The sequence below is a fragment of the Miniopterus schreibersii genome (assembly GCF_964146895.1).
Source record: "Miniopterus schreibersii genome assembly, chromosome: 12".
In the NCBI taxonomy this organism is placed as follows: Eukaryota; Metazoa; Chordata; class Mammalia; order Chiroptera; family Miniopteridae; genus Miniopterus; species Miniopterus schreibersii.
The window spans coordinates 38,170,436-38,185,629 of record NC_138112.1 but is presented as its reverse complement, the minus strand read 5'-3'; the positions used below and the strand labels follow the sequence as shown (position 1 = coordinate 38,185,629).

General features: G+C 43.9%; 1 pseudogene across 1 annotated transcript; it reads right to left on the bottom strand.

Annotated features, from left to right (window-relative positions):
• Positions 1-3,504: 3,504 nt before the first annotated feature.
• LOC308565165 (olfactory receptor 51L1-like) lies at positions 3,505-4,442 on the bottom strand (annotated as a pseudogene). The gene has a single exon. The product of its transcript is annotated as an olfactory receptor 51L1-like (transcript).
• Between the last annotated feature and the right edge of the window lie 10,752 nt (positions 4,443-15,194).

Sequence of the window (15,194 nt, the reverse complement as noted above, 5' to 3'; positions counted from 1 at the left end):
CAGCTGGTCCTCAGCCTATTGGCCTGGGGGTCAATTCCTCCCAGTGATGCCAACAGCAACCAAGGCTCAATTATAACAGGACAGCGCACACAGCCAACACAGGGGAGCATCTAGAAGGCCCAGCTCAAGTGACTGGGGAGGCTGAGCCACTGGACCCTACAGGACACCTACTACACAAAGCCATTCTACCAATTCCAGGAGACATAGCAGCTCTACCTAATACATAAAAACAAACACCTGGAGGCAGCCGAAATGCAGAGGCAAATAAACATGTCACAAAGAAAACAGAAGAAATCTCCAGAGAAGGAATTAAATGAAATAGAACCAAGCAAGCTAACAGATGCAGAGTTCAGAATTATGGTTATAAGGATGCTCAAGGATATTAGTAAGACTATTAAGAAAACAAGTGAGACCATTGATGACATAATATAGTAGCCATTTGAAATGAAGGCTACATGAACTGAAATGAAGAATAATTTACAGAGAATCAACAGTAAAGTAGAGGATGCTGAGAATCAAATCAGCAATTTGGAACATGAGGAAACAAAAAGCACCCAACCAGAAGAGCAAAAAGAAAAAAGAATCCAGAAATATAAAGATAGTGTAAGGAGTCTCTGGGACAACTTCAAGCAGCCCAACATTTGTATTATTGGGAGGCCAGAAGGAGAAAAAAGAGAGCAAGAGATTGAAAACCTATTTGAAAAAGTAATTACAGAAAACTTCCCCTACCTGGGGAAAGAAATAGACTTACAAGTCCACGAAGCACAGAGAGTTCCAAACAAGAGGAACCCAAAGAGGCCCACAGCAGGGCACAGCATAATTAAAATGCCAAAGGTTAAAGACAAAGAGAGAATCTTAAAAGCAGCAAGAGAAAAGCAATTAATTACCTACAAGGGAGCACCCATACGACTGTCAGCTGATTTCTCAACAGAAAACTTTCAGGCCAGAAGGGAGTGGCAAGAAATATTCAAAGAGATGAAAAGCAAGAACCTACAACCAAGATTGCTCTACCCAGCAAAGCTATCATTTAGGACTGAAGGTCAGATAAAGAGCTTCTCAGACAAGGAAAAGCTAAAGGAGTTCATCACCACCAGACCAGCACTACGGGAAATGTTGAAGGGTTTTCTTTAAGAAGCTAATGAACAAAAGAATCTGACAAGCTAAATAAATCCAGAGACATTGATGCATGCAACAGACGATCATATTTCAGAGGGAAGAGGGGTGGAGGGTGGGAAGAGATTAACCAAAGAAATTATATGCATATATGCATAACCCATGGACACAGACAATAACGGGGTGAAGGCCTGGGGAGGGCATGGGAGTGAGGTGGAGGGGGTCAATTCGGGGGGAAATATGGGACACCTGTAATACTTTCAACAATAAAGATAAATTAAAAAAAAATTCTGACAGGTGACAGTGTACCAAAGATCACCTTCATATGTGGCCCAAAATTTTGGCTCATTTTCTATAGATCTGCTGGTCAACAAGTGAAATTCAATTTTAATTACACTTTATAGACTAGATCCTGTGCTGAGCTCAAACAAATCTTAATGGAAAGCAAAGTGGTGGCTCCTGCCCTCTTGGAGTGAATGGTCTAGTGAGCACAGCAAGCACAAATCAAACAATTGTGATCTGTTTTGCTGAGGATTTCAGTAGGAGAATGATGGAGCACACAAGTAACTATAGCAGAGGGATCTAAAATAACCTTGGAGTCAATAAAAGGCTTTCTTAAGGAGGACATTTTAATGATAAATAATTTTAAGTGACTTATTTGTTTAGAGAGAGAGCAAGAGAGGAAAGGGGAGAGAGACAGGCAGAGAGAGAGAAATATCAATTATGTCGTTCCACTTATTTATTCATTCATCAGTTGCTTCTTCTATGTGCCCTGACCTGGGGATCAAACCTGCAACCTTGGTGTATCAGGACGACATTCTAACCAACTGAGATACCAGGCCAAGACTACACTAATTTTTTAAAATTTGTTGGGCTAATATTGGTTAATAATACTGTACAGTTTTCAAGTGCACAACTCAGTAAAACATTATCTGCACACTGCATTGGTCGCTCACCACCCAGGCCTAAAAGATGATATGCTTTTTCTTTGTTGGCATTCAGGCCCATTCTGTCCCTCTACAGTCTCCTTAGAACTGCTGAGCAAAGGTAGGCTACAAACTACATTTCTCAAAATCCTCTGACAGCTGTCTTCCTAGTAAGTTTTATCAGTGGGAAGCATGGGCAGAGATCAGAAAGTTGGAGGGGGAGAGAAGTTTCTTATTCTGTGCTCTGTCAGGAATTTTAAAAAATGTCTATTGAATTTATTGGGTTGACATTGATTAATACAATTATATAGGTTTCAGGTGTAGAATTATATAATACATCGTCTGTATGTTGTATTGTGTGTTCACCACCCCAAGTCAAGTCTCCCTCCATCACCATTTGTCTCCTTTTTACCCCCTTCTACCTCTCCCCACCCCCCTTTCTCTCTGGTAATCACCACACTGTTGTGTGTGTCTGAGTTATATTTTTCTTTACTTAATCTCTTCACTTTTTTCACTCAGCCTCTCAAACCCCCTCTCCTCTGATGGCTGTCAGTCTGTTCTCTGTATCTATGAGGATATGTTTTTATTGATTTTTAGAGAGAGGAAGGGGGAGAGAGAGAGAAAGAGAGGGAGAAACATCGATGTGAGAGAGAAACATTGATTGGTTGCCTCCCGTTTGCACTCTGTCACCACTGGGGACCAAATCCACGACCTAGGTGTGTGCCCTAACTGGGAATCAAACCCACAACCTTTTGGTGTACGGAATGACGCTCTAATCAACTGAGCCACCCAGCCAGGACTGTAATTATTATTTTTAAAGACACATTAAGATCAGTGAAGACAGGAAAGAATAAATGTGGATAACAGAAATCAAATATATTTGAACAAGTGGACAGTTAAAGAAAAGTGAGGAAAAATATGGCAGGGTCTCAGGATTTATTTGTGTTCCAGACTATGATACGGGCAAGGGGGTTTAGAAAAGCATTATTGGAAATTTCTCTTACATCTACAATGAAGTTATCTTTGATAGATGGATAGAATAAAAATATTATATTGTGAGAAATGGTGGTAAACTCATTAGTTAAGCCAAACAATATAAAGAGAATTCAACTTTTCATATTATTATGGTAATTTATCCCTAATAAAATTATTTATGAATTTAAGTTCTAATAGATCAATAGAGGAAAAAATTAAAATATCATGTTCAACATGCAAACATTTATGTTTAAAAAAAAGCATTTTTTTCAGTGTAAGAAAGTAGCGATTATATATTTATAAATATATACATAAGTAGAAATAAGCATCAACTTTATTTGATTTTTACAGTAGAGTCAATTCATAATGTACAATAAATTGCTCAAACTAAAAATAAATAAGCAGGAATTGCTTTGTTATAAGAGGGCTCTAAAAAGAAACTTGAACACATTCCCCATTTTGAATGACATGTTCCACCCCCAATGTCTCATTATATCTTCCCCAGTGAAACTACTTTGCGCATGGCCCTGCGGATTTGCTGGGTCTTGATGCTATAGATACCTGGGTTCATTGGGGTGGGCAGAGCCCAGAGACAGTGCCATGAGGATGTGCACCAGGGGTGGGGTATGGTGCCCAAATCTGTGCACAACTGACAGGCCCAGCACAGGCAGGTAGAAGCGGAGCACAGCCAGGACGCAGGAGACACAGGTGTTGAGAGCAGTGAGCTTCTCCCCTTCGGAGGCGATGGCCAGCACGGTGCAGAGGATGACAGTGAAAGAGAGCAGGATGAAAAGGACATCAGAGCCCATGGCCAGCGTGATGACGCACAGCCCCTAGAGTCTGGGAAACGTGTGTCAGAGCAGGCCAGGCGGATCCTGTCCTGGTGAAGGCAGCAAGCATGAGACAGTGCCCCAGGGCGACAGTAGTCAACTTTCAATAGGTGCGGTGACGGGGCAGCGGTGATGGGGGCGCTCCGCGTGCCCAGCACAACCCCGGCCAATGCCTCCAGGGGACCTGTGAGCACAGATACAGCTATGGGATGGCCACCAGGCGGTCCAGAGCCAGAGCAAAGAGCACGGCTGACTCCATGAAGGAGAAAGGGTGTGGGAAGTGCTGCTGCAGGACACAAGGCGCTCGGCCCCCTTTCCGGGCATCAGACCGCAGCACACCTAGCCCTGAGGGCAGTGTGGACACGCGTAGGCCCAAGTCTGTCACAGCCAGGATGGCCAGAAAGTAGTACATGGGCTGGTGGACGGAAGGGTCGGTTTGGACCAGATGCAAGATGGTGGCATTACCCAAGAGGGCCACGAGGTATCCTACAAAAATCGGCAGTGAGGTCCAATGGTGAGCCCGTTCCAGGCCTGGGAAGCCTGTCAGCAGGAACGCAGAGAAGCTCAAGTTGGCTCTTGGTACAGCGGAGATCCTCATTCTCAAGAGGCCTATTCACTCTGACAAAGGTGGCAGTGTGACTGGAGATTACCAGGCCGGTGAGCGTGAGCCACGCTGCCCTCGAGACGCCACCCCCTGCTGGCTGGCCTGGTCTGCACACTCGGGAACTCTGACCTCCCAATGAGCAACGGCCCTCATAAGCAGCTGGTCTTTTCCTGCTTTCCCCCCTCTTTCTCTCACCCCCATATAATCCTGTTCTTACCTCAATGACTTTCAACCTCAACAAAGGTTTTCCCTACTCTTATTCTTGACCAGCTAGTGAAAGAGGTTATTTTTTTGTCTTAGAAAAAAATCTTTATATCTCAACTTAAACAGAATGTGCAGATTCTCAAAAACTCTATTCCTCCCTGTCTTTTTGTGTGTGACCTTTTCAAGTATTTCTTATAGGAAAAATTATCTCTAATTTTTCTAAGCACATTGAGGACGCCTGTGCGGAGTTGCCGCATCCAGTCTGCTTTCCCTCCCTATTGCCGTTGCGTGATCCTCTTCACATGTTCATGCTTCTATTTCAACTCAGCCCCTCTAAGGGAACCTGTGTCTTATACCTCAGGCATCTTCTCAGCCCCACCCCCCTGGAAAGTTCATTACTCCTCTCACAAAATCACACTAACTTATCCTACATAGTCTACATCTTCATTTAAAATATTTATTGAATTTACTGGGGTGACATTGGTTAATAAAGTTATAAAGGTTTCAAGTGTACAGTTCTATAAAACATCATCTGTGTATTGTATTGTATTGTGTGGTGTTCACCACCCAAAGTCAAGTCTCCTTCCATCAGCATTTATCCCCCTTTACCCTGTTCTCCCTCCCCCACCTCCCTTTCCCTCTGGTAATCACCATGCTGTTATCTGTGTCTATGAGGTTTTTGGTTTTTTGTTGTTTTGGAGGGGGAGCATTAGTCTACATATTTAAAGCTGCTACCTTCACACTAATTCCTGAGATTTTTTTCAAGTCTAACTTCAGAGTGTACTGACATACCCGGTTCTTTGTTTCTTTTCACTCTTGTCTCTATATTTGCAAAGATATCTCTCCACAGAAATCAAGCTGGAGACTTAACACAATTTACACAAGCCTAATAAACCAGGTAAACTTGTTAGAACAATGTTTCCTCAGCAGGTATTGTGAAAAGCACATATCAGTATGTGCATCATGAAACAGAAGCAACAATGACAGAGCCTGCTCCTCAAATTCATTTATTAAATACTAAAAACAGGGGTACCTGGAGCAATGCTCAGAAGACACCTTGCTACTCTGGATCTCAGTGTCTGATATAATATTTCCCTTTCTATCTTCATCAATAAAATGATGACAATATTTTCTACTTACAGAATGGATATGTTTTAATTGGCACACCGTGTGTACAAAACTTAGCGCAAAATCTGTGATATGATAAAGGATAAACACATGTGTTATTGCTTCCATCCAAAAACTGAGTTTCTTATAATTTCCCCTGTTTTCCTACCCTTTACCTCTCCTATTATATGGAAATAAAGTCCAACTCCTCTTTAATATGAGAGCGCTTTAGTTATGGGCATAAGGTGTCCTGGGCCTTTGAAAGGTCGGAGAATCTGCTGAGAGACCAAAGGGCTGAAGGAGTAATTGGGAGACAGTGAGAAAAGGGGGTGCTGAGAAATGGGTCACAGCATATACTGAAGGACAGAAACCAAGGCTGAGGGACAGAGTGAAAGACGCGGCTCAGAAATCGGGGAAGGCATAATGAGGGTGAGATCAGAGAAGCATGTGAGTCAGCAAAACGGTGACCTTGCTGAGAATACGCTGAGGGGCCAGCTGGGGAGGGCCGTGCTTCAAGTGGTCTCAGAGGCTGCAAGGCCGTGGGGACATGGAAGAAGAAGGGGGGGTGAAAGCTGGCGAGAGAGATGGTGATGGACAGAATGAGGCGAGATGAGTGTCCAAGAGGAAGGGGGCTGTGAAACGGAGGGGACGAAACTTAGGAGCAGAAGGTGAGGGAGCGGCGAGGAATGAGCGGCCTGGAGAATGGGGAAGCTGAGGCCGGAGACGGCCGCTGAGACAGAGCGGGAGACGGGTGGCTGAGAGGCAGAGGGAACTGCAGGCAGGGAAGAGACGGAGGGAGAGTGAGGGGGACACCAACGAGTAAGGGGGTGGGAAGCTCAGGGACTCAGAGAGGGCGGGAGAGGCAGAGGGAGAGGCAGAAAAGAGGGGGGCAGAGTGGGAGGTCAAATGAAGGAGAGAGAAGGGGGTTAAGGAGAAGAGAACGTCTCTCGTGAGACAACGGGGGGCGGGTCGGGGGGCAGAAAGGATGGGTAATGGGAGATGTGAGACACGGAGGGGCTGACGCGGGGACGCGTTAGGAGCAGAGGGAGCATGGGGTGTGGAGGAGCCTGAAGTTGGTGCCCTAGAGGCGGCCAGGGAAACTCCCGCGGGCCTTTATTCGGTCTTCTCACCTCAAGGCCACTGGACAATGAAGACAGATCTAGGCCTGTGGCCCCCTAGACAGGATTCATTAGGCAGTAGAGTGAGGTTAAGGAAGCAGCTCTGGGGCCAGATCTGCTTTCAAATCAGAAGTCAAATATTTATGAACTCTGTGGCAGAGACAATTGTTTGCTTAATCTCAGTTTCGGCACTTGAAAAACTGAGACAATTATTATGTCTACCTTGTAGGTTATAAAGCCATTTATATACAACTCTCAACGTGGTGCAGTTGGGACCCTACGCTCAATAGACGCAGATGATTATTATTTGTGGCTTCCAAGACTCCTTTCTTATGGAAAGGTCTCCATAACCATTGCCTACCAGGTAACAGCTACAACTCTTCCCTTCGTGTCTGCAGTGGGCTCTAAGGGAAAGTCAGCAAGTGATCTGACAACAAAGAGTAAGAAACTCAGGGTTTGGAGCTTTGAGTCCATGAGTGGTTTTTGGACAAGGCAGCCACATGGCTTTGGTAAAGTGACTGAATCCCTGTCCACCTTAGCTTTATTCTGTGATGGACAATTTCACATGTTCCCTGCTTCCTTTCCAGGGAAACTACTGGGTTTAATATGGGACTGTGGGAGGAAATGCTCTGAAGTGCTGGGGGCTGCACCAGTCAGGGTGGAGTTGCTGAGATTATGATTCTTTGCCTGACACAATTCTGTATCACTCCACTCAAAACCCAGCTTAGCAACAACTTCTGGTCTCTCTTTCCAACCCAAATCATCATGGTGAGATATAATAGGACAGCAGCCCTAACCACAGACCAGTCATAGTCCTGGAAGCTGCCCTATTCCATAACCCTGCTTACACCTGCTAGGTAAAAGGCATCAGAGAGGTGCCTCTATCCACCAACCAAAGGACCTTCAATAACTTGCTGGTCCCTCACTGTCCGTAGCTCCTTTCCTGACCCATGCAGCACTTTTCACTCCTCTCCCAGCCTCTTCTGATTGACTCCGGGTCTGCTGCACCACTGGCAATTATAAAGCTATCTGTCTTTCTCCCTTGGGTCTTAGGCCCTCAGAGGAAACTCCTTAGATAGATGCAATCTGGCAAACACCAAAGAGGGATCAATATCCTCCTGGAACTTAGTTTTCACATGCCTCGGTTATCTTCCATGGAAACGTAGAGACCCACAAGTACCACCAAGAGATATTTCAGCAGATCAGATGATGCTTCATTTTCTTCTCCCACTAGCTGCTGTGGTTACAAGAAAACTTATTGGCTGACCCTCAGTCTTTCTGTGATCCCTCTTTTCCCCAGTTTCGCCTCCCTTTGAAACTCTCCTTCCTCCCAGGTAGCTATTCACACTCAGTTATTCAGCAAATATGTAGAGACTACAGTTTTCGGCTGGCCATATTCTTGGATGAAAAGATTAATAAGACCTGAAGCCTTTGATAAAATAATTGTCTTTTCAGGGCCCAGGAAATTCTAAACTCCTAAGTCCATGGCAAAAACCAAAAAATGTTATTGATTAAACAGACTCAGCAAGTTTTCTGTTCGGCCTTGGATGAGGCGGGAGGTGTGGTGGCTTATATATAAGGTTCCTTATGACCCAGCGCTGTGAGGAACACCTCTCAAGAAGCACTTTCTGGTCACTGTAATTTAAAAAAAAAAAATATCTTTATTGATTTCAGAGGGAGGAAAGGAGAGGGAGAGAGAGAGAGACAGAAACATCAATGATGAGAGAGCCATTGATCGAGCCCACAACCTGGGCACGTGCCCTGACCAGGAATTGAACCCCAGTTGCCTGGATCCTAGGTAGACGCTCAACCGCTGAGCCTCGCCCAGCCAGGCTGGTCACTGTAATTTTAACCTGTGGCAGAGAGGGGTGGGAGGACCCAGAGCACCTGAGCAAAGCAGAATTAAAAAAAGAATGGGAACGGCCCTTTGAGAGATGTTACCGGAAAGAAGTCCATTCTAGCTTCCTGGGTGTGAAGAAAAGCTTTCTTAAAAAGAAAAGAGTTCTTCTTAGCTTTGGATCCTACTGTAAGAATATGTGTACCCAGGAATTCATTTAGTATTTATTCATGAAGTATCAACTATCTGCCTGGAATTATATTTATAAAGATTTACTTGTAAATGCAACATGCATACTTCCTCCAAAGAGTTTAATTTAGTAATCTATTCTGGAGGGGGGGGAAAAAGAAACTAAACTTAAACACAAAATAGCACACTAATATGTACTAACATGTCATATACTAACATGTATGTAACCATGGGAAATGCAGGGTTCCATAGGAGCCGACTGATGAAGCCTCTGCACTGGTGTTGGAGGGGGTTCCTGTCAGGGAAAATGTCCTTGAAGATGCAACCTCCATGCTGAGACTTCAACATGAATTTCATTTAGTCAGTGGTAGGGGCAGTTTTAACTGGCAATTTTAGATTTACAGCCTTCTGAGCTATTAGATTATGACTTAGTCATGTTTGTGTGGTTTCTTTCATTGAACCTTAGTTGCATTCCACGTCATTGTGCAAGATCTCACAACTAAAATTGACAAGAAGCAAACACTGATTTCAGCTTAATGTCAGACCTGAGGTTGTGGGACTTAGGAGTCCACAGAAAAGGTAAAATCAGGAATGAGAAGAGTTAGAGGTGGCATCAAAGCTTCTTACTGGATAATCAGGAAGGGGGCACATCCTCGGGCAGATTTGGAGGAGCTCTGCCTCAGTCAGTCATTAGGGGAGAGTGCAGAAGCTCTGAATCTTCCAATGTGACTCAAAAGTCCACAGGATACTGCTTAGCTGGGATAGAAACTGCAGAGAAGGACCTTGGCCAAGTAGAGATGAGGAAAGAAGTTATAAAGGGCCATGGGAAAATATACATTCCCTAAAGTTAATTAGAATTGGCATTTATCTGATTTTTGCTAAGTTCTGTTCTGGGTGCTTTTTAACGTACTATTCCTTTTTAGTTTTTGTTTAGTTTCATTTTTGTTTTAGTTTTTGCATATTGATGATGACCCTCAACAGAGTTTTCCCTTTGATACTACTCAGAATGCCAGGTCTCATATATGGGAGGAGGCATTATAATTTAAGCAAGAGAAGTCAGCATCTTTAACCCATATTCAATAAAGAAATTCACACATACTCAGAGCAATGGAAAAAGAGGTAGATGTTGGCCATAAAAAGGTAGGCAGAAGGTGGGACATACTTCCCAAAGGGGTGCCCAGGGACAGCCCAGCCATGGGCACAAAGAACACCAGCACAGCACAGACGTGTTTGGTGCATGGTTGGAAGGCTCAACTCCACTCCTCTTGGGAGGCCAGTCTTTCCAGGGTGTGTAGGATGACTCCCTAAGACAGTGCAATGAGTGCCAGGTCCAGCATCACAGTGAACGCCACCAGTGTGTGCCCATACAGGTTGTTGAAAGTGGTATCCGTGCAAGGCCAAGTATATGACCTCCTGGTGTAGACAGAAAGGAGAGCGGGTTTTGTTTCTGGTTCTGTGTGTGTGAGAAACTGTCTCAGTTCACTGTCTGTCCACAAGGAGCACAACTGAGCCTATTCTGAAACAGAGGTTGAGAAAGCCTATGGGAGAGAGATGCAGGGATATATTTGAGCCTGGCATGCTTTTAGGGTCCTAGTATAGGTTTTATACTGGGCCCCTCTACCCAAAATCTATACCTAGCCGGCTGAGCCAGGCTTGGTGGGAAATGAGATTTCTCCGCTGCTGAAACAGCCAAGTTAATCTGCATGCTTTGGCTTTCCAATGTCACCACCAGGGGGAGCCTTCAGCCTGAAAGTGGCCTTAAATTCAAATCCGCTTCAAGAAAGTGGATCTTTTCTTCCAGCTCCATCTTCCCATGTCCTTTTAAAACTGCCACATAGCTCTGAAAATTGCCAGCCAGTTCATTCCTTCTCTGAAAATGATCTCTCTGTCTCATTCATACATACAGTACACATCCACACCTACCCAAACCAACACAAAATCCTGAAACTGACGAAGAAGGATGCTTTTTATTCATGGTCTTTTTTTTTTTTTAACTTTATTTTTATTGTTGACACTATTACAGATGTCTCCCCCCTTTGCCCACCTACACCCAGCCCCCACCCGCCTTCTCTCTGTCCGTCACCACATGGAAAAATAAAATAAAACTTAATTATTTACTATTTACATAACCTTGAGAATTTTCTCAAATTAACAAATTTTATTTTTATCAGTAAAATTAAGATATGAAGATTTGTTCTGTAGAGTTTTGCTGAGGTAAAATGAATATCAATCTCCGAATAGTGCTGAATTTGGCACAAGTGGCTGTTAAAATACTACTGCAAATTGATTCTACTATTAAAATCATTTCAATTAATATTTGTTAGCCCATCATTTTGTGCCTCCCTCCCTGCACACATGCACATTCACATCATCTACTATCACGCTGGCCTCATGCAGTACTAGATAGCAAGCAGGCACTCAGAATCCATCTGTGAACCAATGAACACTTACTTTAAAAGACTTTTTCTTCCCTATATGCCTAATCTTCAATCCTAGTCATATGGCCATCTACGTTTTGATCATCCAGACACTCTAGTTCAGATTCTGCTTCAAAGGCACTTAATAAATGTTGATGTATCAGTGTCCACTTTCAGAAGGATTCCAGAAAACATCTGGTCCACATGGCTGACCCACAGTTTAGGCTTCTTTGTAGTCTGCTCCAGATTTGTGGAGGTCATGAGGAAGGGAAAAGTTTCTGAGTAGAGGCTTCAAACACCCTCAAAAGAAAGAGGCTCTGAATCCTCAGGAGAGTGTAAATTCAGTGCCTTATTCCCAAGAACACTCTGGCCTACAGAGGAAAGCCGCCACCAGCTCCATGCATTTGGCTCCTGGAGTTGCTAAGCATAGTACCTTAAGTCAGTACAGTGAGCCAAGGAGGTGCGGGTCGGACTCCCCTCCGTGCACTGCGCAGGCAGCCTGGCACCTTTTCAAGGACTCGCTCCCATCAGCTCTCCTCCCTTGCCTGCAGCACAGCCCTCCCCAGCTCTTGGAGAATCTCAAAATCTTCCTTGAAAAGTAGAACTAAAACCTCCACCATTCCCTGCTTTCTCACAGGGTTCACATGAGAATGGAATGCAAGTCTTTGCATTATAATATCTTGTCTACTATCAAACATTGTGCTTGTCAGCAAGTTTTTACAGAGTCCTCACTTTCTTTGGCAGACCAGACCCCGCCAACCCTGAATGCCAAATGATCCCATTTTCACAAAATGTCTAACAGCAATAACAACAACAACTAAAAGTCCTATAGTATTTATTATGGTCCAGGAACTATTGAGTGCATCACATGTACTAATACATTTAATCATTAAAACAACCCAATAATGTGGATACTATTAGTATCCCCATTTAAAGTTGAGCAGATCAAAACACAGAAAGGTGAGATGATTTGCCAAAGAGTACACAGCTCGTAAGTGGAAGGTGGCTTCGTAAATCAGACTGACGCCAAAACTACTACACTAGACTGTGTACCAAGAAGCATGTCACGGTGGGCTTGTAGAAAGCTAGAGAGGTCATAGCTGGATTTCCTGTGCTGGACCAGTTAAGTAATTGGTTGAAGACACAACAAATCTTAGTAAGTTGGGAACAAAAAGCCAAGAGAAGCTGGATTACTTGAGGTGTAATTGGAAGAGGGGTAGCTATGCCTTGGTAGAAGGAAAATTTTGAAGAATGCCTGACTCCTAACTGCTGAATAATACTAACTCCTTACTAAATGCTTAGTCTTGGTTGCAATTTGGCCGTGAGGCACTGTATCACGAAGGCCTCGGGCGGGGGCGGGGGTGGGGTAGAAGGGCTCAATGGGGGAAAAAGAGGACATCTGTAATACTGTCAACAATAAAGATAAATTTAAAAAAATAGGTTTAGGCAGAATGCATAAGTAAAAGCATACATTTGAATGCATATATTGAGCCAGTGTCTCTCTCTTAATGCACCAGAACATCAGAATCATCATTTTTTACTTTAACTTCATAAACCTCTGTTAAAAATGGTTTTATTCCAGTTAACAATGAAATAACTAAAACTCAGTGGTTAAGTGACTTTGAAAGGTCATGTGCCCATGTGTGGCAGAGCTTGTCCTCCACTGGAGCCACGATGAGACTTGAGACTGTCCCTGTCCCGTTCCAAGAGGGCTTTATCCTGGATCACTCACTGCAGAGGGAGGCGGCAATATTAGCAAAGCTTGGGAGGGAAATGGTTGGAGACCCTAAGGCTGTGCCTAAGAGATAAGACTTAGGTCCTGGGAGGGGCTGACAATTGGGCCCGTTTAGGTCTTGGCTCCGATAACACCTACCGTAGCCCTCCCAACCCTGAGTGCACAGGAGCTCCCCAGGGTTAGTTGCTGATGAAGAATTATGAGTTTAAAATTTTATCCTGGAGACATCGGATCCCAGGGGAACACCTTGATTTCTCTTCTTCCTTTAATTTCCTACCCACAGAGAAAGCTTCCCTTGGGCTCCTTTTCTGATCCTCACTCCTGTCTCCCCGGCTCTCCCTCCTTTCCTTCTATACTTCCGTCACTCATTTTCATTCCCATTTCACTGACCTTTAATTTCCCATTTTAGGCTTGTTCTCTCCTCTTCACTCACTGTTCCTTATCTTGTCACTTGGGCTGACCTCCAAGTCACCTCATCTTTAGCAGAAAGCTTGACAAGCAATGCATGGTCCTTAGGAGCTCTGCATTACCAAGTAAACCACAAGCACACTAACTGCCTGGCTTCTCCACAGGTCTTGACTGACGATTCTGTCTCCCTCTAACTAGCTCCCAGCAGTATTTCAGCTCTGCGGTTCCCAGGGCTGGAGATGATGCTAGGCCTTTTCCCTACAGCTCCCAGTCATGCATCTGTGGCCACAATCAGAGCCCTCAGAGCCCCAGAGAGGCAGGCAGAGGTCCTGTAAGAATAGTCAGGGACATAAAGTTTATTCTGCCATTGAGTCTGCATGTATTAAGCATCTATGATGTTATAGAGAGTGTTGGTTTCAGTGGAGGTGATGCCTGGGCCATAACAACTGCCCTTTAAAGTCATACCTAAATTTTTAAAAATTACTACATAATTTAAATGTATCAGATTGTGTTGAATGCAATCAGGTGTGTTTTACTGTAATGTTACATCTCATGGAATGGCATGAAGCCAGTAGCAGATTCACATTCAGAGCCCTGTCAAGGTAACAAGATCATATTTATAATCTCTTAGCCCTTCCCCAGATAGGAGACAGTAAATGTGATATTCTTGATGGGGGCAGAGGGAATAATTGTAGTATACTACTGTGAATCTGCTTAGTTTTAATGCTGTAGATGACAGAGTTCATTAAAGGAGGGAAAATGAAATAGATGTAGCTCATTGTGATGCATACTCAGATATGTTGAATCATTCTAATTTGCTCAAAATGTTTGGAGAGGAGGTAGAGGATAATGGGTTTTTGCAAGGAAGGTGACTGCAATAAATAGCTAGGGCATAGTGAAAGGTCACTGGAGTGTGTGTGTGGGGGGGGGGGAGAAGGGCGGAGGGGGGGTGAGAAGAGGGAGGAGCACTTTGGAAAGTGCAGACCAGACCAATTGACTTCTGAAGCATTGGGCTTCTTACGAGGTTGAGGGTGAGGCGGACTTTGCCTTTGTAGAGTTCAGAAAAGGAGGAGCAGAATGTAAAAACAAACAGAATAAAACAACAACAAAAAGAAATTTTGTTTTGACAAGGATGAGTCTGAGTTGCTTATTTTCACGACTATAGTCAGTGCTATTTTTTATGCCATGCTGAGGCAGGGGGGCCAGAGCAACAAACATGGTTTGGAAATGTTGTATATGCTTCCTATTTTTTAGTAGAATGCCTACAAAAGTCCTACTTTCCCCATAACAATAACCAATACTGGGATGCCCCATCAGCAACCCAAAACTTAGATTCACTTTCGTATCCTCTGCTGGACTAAAAACCCAATATATCCAGTCATCCAGTCCCCAAACACCAAGCCGATTCTGGGTGCTCTGACCCCAAGTAAGGTTGACAATATGGCTGAAGCAACCAGCTCTATGCAAGTGGAAAGACCAGATGAATGTCTGAGGTGAAGAATGTAATTACTAGGTATACCAGAGCCAATACATGCAGAACATATGGCACAACAATGGAATTTGACTCAAACGCTGGTGATCCACACCATAGATCCAAGAACATTTCAAGTGCCATAGGCTCACCAAACAAGTTTAATTACCTGGGAAAACAATAAATTAGTTGGAAAATTGAGATATATGCTTAGCACTGTACATATGTTATATTATATACACTCAGAAATAAATAGGCAG